The sequence below is a fragment of the Marmota flaviventris genome, chromosome 5 (assembly GCF_047511675.1).
Source record: "Marmota flaviventris isolate mMarFla1 chromosome 5, mMarFla1.hap1, whole genome shotgun sequence".
NCBI classification, from domain to species: Eukaryota; Metazoa; Chordata; class Mammalia; order Rodentia; family Sciuridae; genus Marmota; species Marmota flaviventris.
Window position 1 is genome coordinate 75,904,368 of NC_092502.1, and position 14,083 is coordinate 75,918,450.

Sequence of the window (14,083 nt, forward strand, 5' to 3'; positions counted from 1 at the left end):
ATGAACATCGATGTAGCAGTGTCCCTGTAGCATGCTCTTTTTAGGTCTTTAGGGAATAGACCGAGAAGGGGAATAGCTGGGTCAAATGGTGGCTCCATTCCCAGCTTTCCAAGAAATCTCCATACTGCTTTCCAAATTGGCTGCACCAATTTGCAGTCCCACCAGCAATGTACAAGTGTACCCTTTTCCCCACATCCTCGCCAGCACTTGTTGTTGTTTGACTTCATAATGGCTGCCAATCTAACTGGAGTGAGATGGTATCTTAGGGTGGTTTTGATTTGCATTTCTCTGACTGCTAGAGATGGTGAGCATTTTTTCATGTACCTGTTGATTGATTGTATGTCCTCCTCTGAGAAGTGTCTGTTCAGGTCCTTGGCCCATTTGTTGATTGGGTTGTTTGTTCTCTTATTGTCTAATTTTTTGAGTTCTTTGTATACTCTGGATATTAGGGCTCTATCTGAAGTGTGAGGAGTAAAGATTTGTTCCCAGGATGTAGGCTCTCTATTTACCTCTCTTATTGTTTCTTTTGCTGAGAAAAAACTTTTTAGTTTGAGTAAGTCCCATTTGTTGATTCTAGTTAACTTTTGTGCTATGGGTGTCCTATTGAGGAATTTGGAGCCCGACCCCACAGTATGTAGATCGTAGCCAACTTTTTCTTCTATCAGACGGCGTGTCTCTGATTTGATATCAAGCTCCTTGATCCATTTTGAATTAACTTTTGTGCATGGCGAGAGAAAGGGATTCAGTTTCATTTTGTTGCATATGGATTTCCAGTTTTCCCAGCACCATTTGATGAAGATGCTATCCTTCCTCCATTGCATGCTTTTAGCCCCTTTATCAAATATAAGGTAGTTGTAGGAGAGTAACTAAGAACAGAGTAGGGTCGAAGAGCATGAGAAGAAGATTAACATTAAACAGGGATGAGAGGTGGGAGGGAAAGGGAGAGAGAAGGGAAATTGCATGGAAATGGAAGGAGACCCTCAGAGTTATACAAAAGTACATACAAGAGGAAGTGAAGGGAAGGGGAAAAATAATACAAGGGGGACAAATGAATGTCAGTAGAGGGGGCAGAGAGAGAAGAGGGGAGGGGAGGGGAGGGGAGGGGGGATAGTAGAGGATAGGAAAGGCAGCAGAACACAACAGACAGGAGTATGGTATATGTAAATCAATGGATGTGTAACTGATGTGATTCTGCAATCTGTATATGGGATAAAAATGGGAGCTCATAACCCACTTGAATCAAAGTGTGAAATATGATATATCAAGAACTATGTAATGTTTTGAACAGCCAACAATAAAAAATTTTAAAAAAAGAAGAAAAAAAATATAAAGAAATAAAATATATAAAAATATAGACTGTGTGTAGAATAAATATAAGCTTCTAGGAATATGAGACCTCTATTTAAAATGTTACAGTATAGATAATTCTTGCTTAGCCAAGATTAGAGTTGTTTTATAAAGAATTGATGAAAAGCTGGGAATTGTGGCGCATGCCTGTAATCCCAGTGGTTCAGGAGGCTGAGGCAGGAGATGTTAAGTTCAAAGCCAGGCTCAGTAAAAGTGAGGTGCAAAGCAACTAAGTGAAATCCTGTCTCTAAATAAAATACAAAATAGGATGGGGATGTGGCTCAGTGGTTGAATGCCCCTGAGTTCAATCTTCAGTACCAAAAAAAAAAAAAAAAAAAAAAAAAAATGAGAGCTATGATTCATTCTTTTATATTGTTATTCTTTGTGTATATATAAATGTATACATACACAGATATGTGTGTATGTATACATATATATATATGCTACATATATATCTAATGTTCTATTTTCAATTTTTAAAATACCCTTAAGTTATTTGAAGAAATAAGCCTTACTAATAAAATAATAGCCTTAGTGTTACATGCTAAGAGTGACATTGACAAGCATTGTTAAGGAAGGTGACAAAGGCTACAATGAGTCTAGCATCAAGTTATGATATAATAAGAAATAAATATTTTTGTTTTTTATGTTCATTTCATATCAAACAGTTCCTAAAACCTTATACTTTTCTAAGCAATAGGGGTTGTTTTACTATTTGGTCTTTTACCATGATTCCTGACCTAAAGCTCTTAAATCCCTTAGAACCTCACAAGTGACAGGAGCATCTTTTGTTCTAATGAGGTATTTTCTGATGAGCTCCTGCATAGCTTTAGTATAGGGGCTAATAAAACAAACTATGATTAGTAGTTTGGAACTTTCAGCCTCACCCCATTCTCCACTGAGAGGTGCTATATATTGAGTTAAGGATTGATCATTTCTATGTGATGAAGCCTCCATAACAATCCCTAAAGTAGAAAGTTAAAAAGCTTCTAATTCATAAAAACATCCATATGCTGGGAAAGTGGTGAATGTCAACTTTACAGGAATTCAACCTCTTGCATTCAGGAATCTACTGAATCTTTCACATGTACCTCTCTATCTGGCTGTTCATCTGTATCCTTTATCATATCTCTCATAATAAACCAGTTTCCTTGAGTTCTGTGAGCAATCATAGAAAATTCTCAAACCTAAAAAAAAAAAAAGAAAAAAAGAGAGAGGTTTGTGAGAACCCTTATGTGCAACCAAGCAGGACAGAAATGTGGGTAACGTGGGGACTTACTAATTGTGATTGACATCTAAAGTTGGAAGTACTCTTGTAGGGCTGTGAGATCTGACACTAACTCCAAGTAGATAGTATCAGACTTGAACTGCATGGTAAGACACCCCGCTTGTGTTGGAGAATTCACCAATGTAGAAAAAACCCATACACATTTTGTTGGAAGTATTGTGTGTAGTGGAAGAAATAATTTGTTTTCCAATTCAATTTCCTATGCAAGTTATATAAGGTTTAGTTGAGAGAACTGATAATGTTCAGTACCAAAAACATGATGTAAGTACACATAGAGTCTCCGAATTTTAGAGATGAAAGGGATCTTTATAAAGTAGACCAAATATTTCATTTTGCAAAGAGAGTAATATGGTAACTTCTGAAGTATGGAATTAGTGGAAGAATCATATTACAACTGAAAAGTCAGTTCTGTGTTCTTTTTCCAATATCATTCTACATTTCCATGGCAGCTGACTCTTAATTTTGGAAATGAAATCATCATCATCATTAATCAGTGATCATTGTCACTAATTACTGTATGCTCACTATGTTCTGGTTACTGAGCTAACCACTAATTATTTCATTATTCTTCACAGTAACTCTTGAGTAGGGGCTGTTATGAACCTTGTTTTCCAGGTATAGAAAACAAGGATCAGGTCACCCAGTTAGTAAGAAACAAATATGGGATCCAGACAAAACATTTAACTACTGTGCTTTAGTCTGAATAATGAGAGCCATCAGATATGGAACTCATGGGTGGATGTTGTAAGAAGGAAGATTGCATCTTATCTGAGGAGTAAATTTCTGACATTCCATTTTTAACAATTCACAGAGTTGAAGTGAAACCTTATTTCAATGAGCTTCACAAACATTGCTAAATATTGAATGGATCTCGGGAAAGAATCTGCACACTGAGTAAGAAGATAAACATCAATATCAACTCTTCCTTCTGATTCTTCAGATTTTTAATCTTCGTTAATCAGTAGACAAAGTCTTATGTATCTCACAGTCTATTTGTCTCTACATTTTTTCAATTACTACAATTAGAGTATATATTTTAAAAGTACTAAACATTCACATTTTAAAAAGTCATGTTAAGGGCTGGGGATGTGGCTCAAGCGGTAGCACGCTTGACTTGGCATGCGTGCGGCCCGGGTTCGATTCTCAGCACCACATACCAACGGAGATGTTGTGTCCGCCGAAAACTAAAAAATAAATATTAAAAAAAAAAACTCCTATTAAAAAAAAAAAAGTCATGTTAAATGTTTGTTCTTATATTGGCTAGGTGTTTTGCTGGTACACCTGCTATTTCTTTTGGTTACCTGGAATCTGAACTTATTTTATTTTATTTTGAGGAATTCCCTATCATACAAATCTTAGGCAGAGGCCGAGCTGCCCATTATAGTAGCAGAAAATGTCAGCTACCTAATTCCTACTCTTTACTGGCACATGACTTAGGCTCTGGTAATCAGATACCCCTTCCAGGGACTCTGGCGACCCTGGTGAGATAAAGAAGCATGGTCAGGGAAAGATTTACTTTGACAGCAGCAGCAGCCAACTCTGAGTGGTCAAGTTGCCAAGAGCACCACCCTATTGGAGCAGTGTGTGTCAGCTGGTGCTCAGTGAAATGATGGCAGTGTCCTTGCTAGCCTGGTTATGTGGCATGCCTCAGGCTAGGATTTCAATAGCCAGCCTCCCCTTGCACCTGCTAGTTTCCCAAGTCTGCTTTTCTAGTCTTCTGGGAGCTACCTACTATCTTTTCAATTCTTTTCTTTTCTTCTTTAATTAGCCAGTTTGGGTTAATTACAATCCTAACCATTGATAAGGAAACAGGATTAGTTACTTGCAGTTTGACGTCATCCTCTTACAAGTATGAGATTCATTAGAAGTTAAATGAATCTCTGTTTACAATGTTCGGTTCTAGCAGTCTTGAAGAAGTACCTGGGCATGTAACCTAGGGAATGTCTGCTAGGCTTGAATAATCTATTTGTCAGAGAGTGTTCAAAACAGCATGTTATTGCCTCTTCTTCCTGGACCTATAGTAAAATAGTATTTTAAATGTAAAAGTATAAGTCCTCAATGACAAAGGCAATGGGAATATATCAGCATCTGACACATTTCAGCAAATTTTTAAAGAACAGTTCTGAGGAGTGTAACTAATGATAGAAAAAGCTAAAAATTCAAGGATTCTCAGGAAGAGTTACAGATAACGTGAAAAACTAGTGAATTTAAACTTATCCTAGACATATGTAGGATTTTAGAATGGTAGGTATTAGTACAAAAGACAAAAAAGATACAAAAGTACAAAAGACAAAAGATAAAGTACTGAAAACAGAAGATATCTTTGTATTAGAATAGGACAATATATACATTGAATCATATAATTTTAAATTTTCAAATAGCAAATTAAAACAAGTAAAAACATGAAATTTAATATATTTCATCTAACATAATATATTAACATTTTAATCAATATAAAATTTGTTAGTGAGCTTTTTATATAGTGTGTGTATGTTTGTATGTGTGCGCGCGTGCGTGCATGCACTAATCTTTAAAATTTGGGTTGGATTTCATATTCCCATGCATCTTGAAATGTGCCACATTTTAAGTGCTCAGTAGTCATACATGGCTGCTGGCTACTATATTGGCCAACAGAACTCTATATGATATTCTGTGCAGAAAAAAATTTAAAAACCCAGGTGTCTGTTCTCCCTTATAGAAAAGTTAAAAATGTTTTGTTTATATATATATATATGTATATATACATATATATGTATGTACATATATATGTATATATATGTGTATATATGTAATCTTAATGGCCCTGCAACAAAATTACAAATTTCGAACATTCATTGTTTCCCCAGAAGAGTTAGCTGTCCTTAAATTGAAACTGTTAATCAACACACTCAGTCATAGAACTCCCAATTAGTTATTTTCAAATTAGAACACAAGCCCGAAGTATTGCAAATATAGCAGAGAAATATTTCAATAAGAAGGAGAACTATTAAAGTTGAAAATACTGTGACACTGAAGAAAATAGAGTTCAAAGAACAGAAGGGAACTTTTAACAACAACAACAAAAAAAAACCTTATTTGGTATCTTTGGAGGTATTCAAACAATATTCTGTCCATAAAATGAGTATAAAATGAAAAGGAAGAAATCATAGAAATTAAAAGTATCATGGTTGAAAAAAAAAATTCAATAGAAGGAAATAAAGTTCAAACACTCTCCTGGAAATTTAGACAAAAAAAAAAAGAAAGAAAGAAAGGGTGTAGAAAAATATTGAATGATATCTAGAGAATAAAGAAAAAGAGAAGGGAGAATCAATGTAATGATATAGAAAAATTTCCCTGGGAACAAAATTTTAAGTCTTTATAAAGAAAGATCTACCCAATGCCTAGCACACAAATAAAACTGACACACGAAGGAGAAATTGTTGTAAAGTTTTCAAGCACAAACTAGAGAAAGTGCTAAAAGTCTGGGGGGAAGAGAGTAGTGTTACCTGCTCTATCATTTAGAATCTGTTGTAGAGATTCACTGTAGCAAATTTAAGCATCAAAGAGATTTCTATCTGTTATCCAATGGCTCTCACTACTGGTGGGTAGGCTGACAAAATAGGCTCTAATTTGAGCTTCCAATAACTACCTGCATATCACACTGCAAAACTGGGCCACAGAAAGAACATTTGCCCTCACCCTGATCAGGAAAATACCACCTAGATCTGCTTGACATTTCAGGGAAACCATCACTGCAGTTTCCAGCTCCCCAGCACCACACCATATCCAGCATAAGCTACACAAACAAAATGGATGACCCATTCCCTAACTCCACACTGCCACAGAACTCAAGACCACACAATGAAATCTCTGTCACAGAGAATTGTTACCAATGAGAATGGGTAACTCTGACTTACAACATCCCTTTTCCCTTCTAAATTTCATATGAATGTATCAATTAGCAGAACCTAACCTGGTAGCTCCAGTAACAAAGGTATCTAGGAAGCAGAGTTCTTAGTTTTCTAGTACCTCCAGCATAGGAAATTGTGTTAGAAAGTTATGAAGGTCAAAGAAGCCAATCCATAGTCCCTATTTTAATACAATGATCTTTCTATTCTTAAACTTTTACACAACAGTTTTCAGGTAATGGCTTAAACTCTACAAAAGGAGAGAAAATCTTTGCAGTTACTGTTCCCATGTCTCAACACAGAATTGATGTAGTGAAGTTGTGGTCTTTCAAAGACTAGCTTGCATTAGAATCACCTGGGGAGCAGGTGAGTTCATTAAACAGGTAACTGGGCCCTATTTTGTTTCTGATTTAAATGGAATGAAATACAGCCCCAAATTTGTATTTATAACAATTCCTAGGTTGTGCAGATGCTATTTGTTCATGGCAACAGTTTCAAAACCACAGCTTAAATCTATAGAATAATTATGTTACTAGCTATAATTGGTATTTATAACCTTTTTCTGACAATTTCACCTTCCTGTCTGTCACTAAACAGTATTCAGCTTTTAGCTCTTTGGTGATGATTATCAAAAAAACTGGGAACATTGAGTTGTAGATGGCTGCACCTCTCCAACACAGGGTCATTGAATTACAGCAGACAGCAGAACCTCTCTCCAAAGCCCCCTCTCTCCCAGTAGGTGAATATTATCTATTCATGAAATATACTTCTATTGGGTTAAACCATAACAGTTTAGCCTTCATCTGTTACATAAACTAATGTTGCTTAATGAAAACAAGATTTCTTATAATAAAATATTGAAATATGTGGCACTGGCTTAAGAGTTGCTTAGTGGATAGTGAAGCTAAGTGCTAAAATGATAGAAATACATGCAATGCAGTCTCAAAGCATTTGGTTAAAAAATTGCTATCACTGTGGCAATTTGGGAAGCAGGTATAGTGCCTGTTGAGTTTATAATTCAAAGGAAAAAGATTTTATAATAGAATATTACAGTTCCTAACTGGTTAGCAAAGAATAAGATGAAAGAGAGAAATACAGGCAAGAAATGGCTGTCTGAAAATAGAAATGAAACAAATTTCAGAAATTTGGAACTGCAAATGACTAGGAATATGGACTTACACTAGACCCTAAATTCTTGAGATAAAACACTGAGGAAGGTTTTGATCAACAAAGGCCAATTAAGATTAATCTTTTCCTTAAACATTTTTTAAAAGTTAAAAAACAAACAAACAAAAAAGAATAAACTTTATGGAAAAAAAAAATTCAGTTTAAGAACCTGGCTTTCCTATTCAAGCCCAAAGGCCTAAAGGTAGTCACCATTAAATTGAAACACAGAGGATGAAGGTGAGGAAGGAAAGATTCAAACCAGATTTGAAATTAAATCTGGGAAAGAACTCTGAATATGGATAATTATTTACAAAACTTCCTGGAAGGAAAATATTTTCAGAAGTTTATTAAAATTTGAATTTGGATTTATTAAAAGATTTGCAAAGGAACCATGAGTCTAGACTAAAAATGTGTTTCCTGTTAAAAGCTTTAAAAACAATTATCTGGTGGACTTTTGGTTACAACTGCTACTGATTGACTTCTTTCAGACTATCCTTCCCACCAAAGGCAATGACAAAAAACAGGAAAATATATAAAACAAATATTTGAAGGCACTGAAAAGATAGCCATGCAGGTAAAACTTGAGAGCCTATGATCCTTGAGAAGGGAAACACACGAGGTGAGCTTCCAAATCATCCAGAGTTTACCAAATTGTGGTGTCAAGGAAGAGTTTGAGCAGAAAGAGGCATACAGAAAGCACCTTATTACACAGAGGAGACAGGTCAGAGAACAAAAGTGCCAAAATAGCTGAATTCATGGAGAAAAATTCCCAAGAGGAGAGAACTACAAAGAAAGAAACTCAAAACCTTTATAGAAATTCCCCTCAAATTGTTGACGGACTCCTAAATGATTCATATGAAGAGTGAAATTTTCAGAAATTCAGCAGAACACAAAAGAAATCGGAATAAAGCAAATCAAAATGCTACAAAGTTTGCAATTCTTAGAGAAATTCAGTCACTTTTCTTTGGAAAAAAAAAAAAAAACTCCCCAGATTTTTTGATTAATTTTCAGAGTTCTGGAAAAGTTGATTCTGACAATTTTGCCAGCATTCTCGTGACTTTTATGGAAAACACATGCACACTTTCAGATGTCCTTATTGCCTCCATTTTTGCTAACATCAACACAGGTCCTCTGTCCATAGCCATTGCATTTTATGTGCATCAGAACTAGCTGGAAGGCTTGTTAAAAATACAGCTGTGCCCTACACTTAAAGTTTCTGATTTAGGTCAAAATATTTGCATTTTTAAAAAGTTCCCAGGTAATACTGATGCTGTTGGTTTGAGAATTACTCTTTAAGAATTACTGCATTCTGTTTGCTTTGGTAACACAAATACCAAAATTGGATCAATACAGAGATTAGCATAGCCCTTGCACAAAGATAACATGCAAGTTTGTGAAGCATTCCAAAAAGGAAATTGAAGAAGACCTTAGAAGATGGAAAAACCTCCCATGTTCTTTGCTGGGCAGAATTAATATTGTCAAAATGGGCATATTATCAAAAGCATTAAGCAGATTCAATGTGATCTCCATCAAATACACATCAAAATACCCATCAAAATGACATTCTTCATAGAATTAGAAAAAAACAGCCCTGAAATACATTGGAAGAATTAAAGACCAAAAATAGCCAAACAATCTTGACCAAGAAGAATAATGCCAAGACATCAAAATACCTGATATCTCAAATTATACTACAAAACTATAGTCGCAAAAAAAAAAAAAAAAAAAAAAAAACCCTATGGTATTACAAGTGGAATAGAATACAAGATACAGAGACAAATCCACACAGATACAATCATCTGATACTTAAAAAAGGTGCCAGAAATATATGTGGGAGAATAGATAACCTTTTAAACAAATAGATACTAGGAAAACTGGATATAGATAAGAAGAAGAATGAAACCAGATCTCTATCACTCACCCTGAACAAAAGTCAAATCAAAGTAAATCAAAGACTTAGGAATTAGGCCAGAAACTTGGAAACTGCTAGCAAAACTGCTAGGATTAACATTCTATCACACTGGCACAGGTGCCAACTTCTTTAATAAGACCCTTAAAGCTCTAGAAATAAAACTAAGAATTTGTAAGTGGGATGGCATCTAATTAAAAAGCGTCTGCACAGAAAAGAAACTGATTAAGAGCATGAAGAGAGTGTGTACAGAATGGGAGAAAATCTTTGCCAGTTACTCCTCTGATAGGGTATTAAAAATCTAGAAAACATAAAATCCAAAAAGTTTAACACCAAACAACAAATCAAGAAATGGACAAAAGAACAAAATTAATATTTCTCAAAAGAAGAAATACAAATAGCCAACAAATATATGAAAAAAAAATGTTCAAGGAAATGTAGACCAAAACTACATTGAGATTTCATTTCACTCAAATCAGAAGATAATTATAAAAAAATACCAATAATAATAAATGTTGGTGAGGATATGGGGGAAAAGGTATACTCATACATTGTTTGTGGGACTATGAATTGGTGCAACCATTCTGGAAAACAGTAGGAAATTCTTTTTAAAAAATAAAAAAATAAATAAGCTAGAATAGGAACCAATATGTGATCCAGCTATCTCTGTCTTCCATGTAATCAGTGGCATTTATTCAAAAGAACTAAAATCAGCATATATAAGTGATACAGACACATCAATTTTTATAGTAGTGCAACTGCAATAGCCAACTTATGGAACCAGTCCAGGTGCTCATCAATAGATACATGGATTTTTAAAATGTGGTGTATATACACAATGGAGTATTAACCATAAATAATGAAATTATGGCATTTGTTGGTAAATGAATTGAACTAGATAACATCCCACTAAGTGAAATAAGCCGAACTCAGAAAATCAAGGGTTGAATGTTTTCTCTTAACCTATGCAGAAGCTAGAACAAAGTAAGAGGAAGAAAGGAAGGGGGTCAGATATTATTAGAGGAAAGACAAGTGAAGAAGGAGATTGAGGGGGAGGGAGGAGGGACAGGAAAGGGAGGAAATGAAGAATGAATTAGACAAAATATGCTATGTGCATGTATAACCATACCAGTGAATTCTACCTTCATGTATATCTATAAAGTGCCAATTATAAATAAATAAATAAATAAAAGGAAGACCAGTAGAGAGAGGGGGAATAGAGATAGGAAGGCAATGCAGGAAAGAAGAGGCAACCCAGACTGAAAAGAAGCAAATTATATTCCATGCATGTGTGATTATGTCAAAATAAGTCCAACTATTATGTATAACTATAATTCACTAATAAAAGGATTAAAAAAACACCAAAAAAATTGCATTATATACCATGTGGTTAGTTCAATTCATTGGCTTAGGGAGTGCTTCCCAACTCTAGAATCAATAATACACTGTATCTATATATGCATACACTAATACAGTTACATAAGCTAATATGTATTTAGTACTTCATTCTATGCATCATATACTTTATGTTGATTAAGTTATTTAATCTATGCAACCCATTTAATCTACATAACCCATACATAGGTATTATTAGTTTCCCATAAAGAGGAATTCAAGGCCAAAGAGGTAAGTAGGTTGCCCAGAGGCAGGAACTAGTATGAGAATATCTAGAGTTCATTTCTCAGAGTAACATAGATCACATGATACTTTGGATGAGTGTACTTGCGACATGCATGCAAGATTAAAAACAATGAGTCACACAGTGAGCAAGTGATTGCTATTTTGGTTCTATTTTTCTATCCTTTGATGGTTATGATAAAAAATGTTTTTGTGCTGTCTTTAATATTTGTCTAATGCTTGATAATCTATCTTTTCAACAAAAGATGTGTTTTTTAGTCTCAGAGCCTTTAGTGGGCAATAGTTTCTAACCAGATCCCCCCTCCCACAACAGGATCTAGTTAAATTGCTGAAGACTGGCCTGAAATTTGCGATGCTCCTGCCTCAGCCTGCGAAGTCACTGCGATTATAAGCATGTGCCACGGTTTCTGGCTCTAACTAAAACATTATTTCATGGGTACCTTTACAGTTACTTTCAACTTAGGATAAGTGATACTAAGTTGCTAATTTACAGCACTTTCATCAAGTTTCCTTCTTAAAGAAAATGAAGAAAAATACATTAATTCAAAGAAAATAATGCTGAGTCATATACACAAATATGATATGAAAAAGATCGCAATTTGAAAAACACTACCCCCAAAAGCAGGTTAGTACTTTCTATAAGACTAAAGGAAACTGGAAGAATGTAATTAAAATATGAATTCTCTTTCAAGGAGGGAGGGACTTGGATAGAAAGTACAACTCTTAACAGCAGCATGTGTAAAGGTAAGAGCAATATCAAATTGGAAGTGGATTCTTGGTGAGATATACAACATGAAGGATGGCTGGGAATTAGATTTGGTTTCACAAAGTGTCTAGCAAATCCTCATAGCCTGTTTCTACGATAAATTTCAGATAATTTGTTTTCATCAACAGCGGGGGCGGGGGGGGGGAACTCAGTTCAACTGGCGGATTTTACAGTTACCAAAGGACAGCCAAAGCAATAGGGCTCTTAATTCGTGGGGGAGGGGACGCGATAAATATATCCTGGGCACTAGGCTATGGGGATGGGGCGGGGTGGTGGAGTGGGCTGGGGAGTTGAGAGAGGAAAGCAGGAATGTAATCGGAGAAGCGGACATGTTTCGGGATGAAAGAGGAGGAGATGTGCGGAACGAAAAAACAATTTTGCATCGCTGACATAATTAAACTGTTACCGGCGTTTAAATTAAGCAAGATGTCCGGGGACTACAGCTGTTGTATTAATTCTGTTTGCAAGTGATGGGAGCTGTTACTTCCCGGCTTGACAACCCGTTAGCCTCAAGACGTAAACTGCAAGGCTTCGGTCAGGCCAAGGCTATATAGAGGAAAGGCAGGCCTTCCTTATTCCCTCGCCCGGCTCCAGCAGAATCAGAAACGTAGGGGCAAGGTCTGACTGCGGGGTAGGAGGGTAGACCGAAAGCACTACACAGTGCGTACCATCAGGGTAGACAAATACGCCCTTCCTCCTGTGATTTTTTTTTTTTCTTTTCCATTTTTTCCCCCACTGATTCGTGAATCGCAAATGATTGCATTTTATGCTAGGAAATCCTAACCTTGTTAGGTTTCCAGTCGAATTAGGACCGATTTTAAGGCCTCCATCTTGGTAGCTGCTGTTAGTATTTCTGAAAAAGTCTAACTGCGCCAGTCCTTCCCTCGATTCTCCCCACCCGCATCCCTCTCCCTGAGACCCCGCCCTTTTCTCCCAGCCCAAACCACAAAAGGCTGTGCCGTCTCGGCCCCAACACGCTGCCCCGCCCCCTCCCCCAAACGTCGCAGTGCTGCAGGGAGAGGGGGTGGGCCCGGACTGGGGCTGGGGAAGTGTGGAGTCGGGCTTCGTCTTTCCGCTCTTCGCCCAATGGGTACAGTCCCTCCGAGAGATGGGGGAGTGGGGCGTGGAGACAGTCCAAGTATTTTTCCCTTTTTCTGCCACGTCCCAACCATTGACGTGAGCCCACTCCTCAGGTTCCCATTGGTTGTGTGTATTTTTCCCGCAGAGGGACGTTGAGCCTATTGGTCAGCGCGGTTCTGGGGACGGGGCTTGCCTGTTCTCCTCCTCCTCCGCCTCAGACGCGGCGAAAAGGGCGGGACTCGCCGCCACCGCCTCTGCTTCCGCCGCCGCCGCAGCCGCCGCCGCCAGCCGCTGCGCGTTCGGCGGGGGAGGAGTCGGAGGCGGAGAAGAAGGCGGTGGTGGCGGGTGGAGGATCGAGCGCTGTTCTCGCTCCGGAGCCGCTGCACATTTCGGTGAGGGGATTTTTTTTTTTTTTTAATCTGGCTTGTTCTGATGTCGGGAGTGTGGGGGTCGGGGCGAGGAAATTGCTGCCTTCAGCTCCTCGATTTCTTCGTCTCTTCTGGAGAAGGAGCGGGGCCTGTCCCTGGCCCGCTGCGCCGGCCATGGTGGGTGGGGTTGATGGCTGTGAGAGGCCTCCTTCGCCTCCTGGGCCCTGTCCAGCCCGGACCTGAGGCTGCGCTCCTATCTGGGGCCGCCGTGTCGGCTGCCTCCCCCGAAGGATGGCATCGATCGGTGTCGGGGGTCTCCGCCCGCTGCCTTTTCCTGCCACCACCTCTGCTGTCCTTGGTGCCTCGGCCAAGGACCCTGCTGCCGCTCTCTCCACACTCGCAACTCACACAGAGTGTGCCGCCCACCAACAACTCACACCCGCCTTCTCTGCCCATTTTCAGTCACCCCGCATAGAGCTGATCCATCTTGCGCCACAGGCCTGCAGCCCCCCTTCTCGGAGAAACCTCCCATTGCGGCCGCTCTGTTGGGGATATTTGCATTTTTCTTGATTGTCACGGGGGCCTGGGCCCGCAGACAACCTGTTCAAACCCTAGAGATCGTTCTCTCGATAT

General features: G+C 38.0%; 1 protein-coding gene and 1 non-coding gene across 2 annotated transcripts in view; both read left to right on the forward strand.

Annotated features, from left to right (window-relative positions):
• Window positions 1–9,000: 9,000 nt before the first annotated feature.
• Window positions 9,001–9,102, forward strand: LOC114086666 (U6 spliceosomal RNA). Its single transcript, XR_003581666.1, has one exon. It is a non-coding gene; the product is annotated as a U6 spliceosomal RNA (small nuclear RNA).
• Window positions 9,103–13,367: 4,265 nt separating this feature from the next.
• The window catches only part of Pja2 (praja ring finger ubiquitin ligase 2), an 84,200-nt gene continuing 83,484 nt past the window's right edge, over window positions 13,368–14,083 (forward strand). The window contains exon 1 of the mRNA XM_027927537.2: window positions 13,368–13,474. The gene's annotated coding sequence lies outside the window, so the exon portion shown is untranslated. The remainder of the gene's footprint in view (window positions 13,475–14,083) is intronic.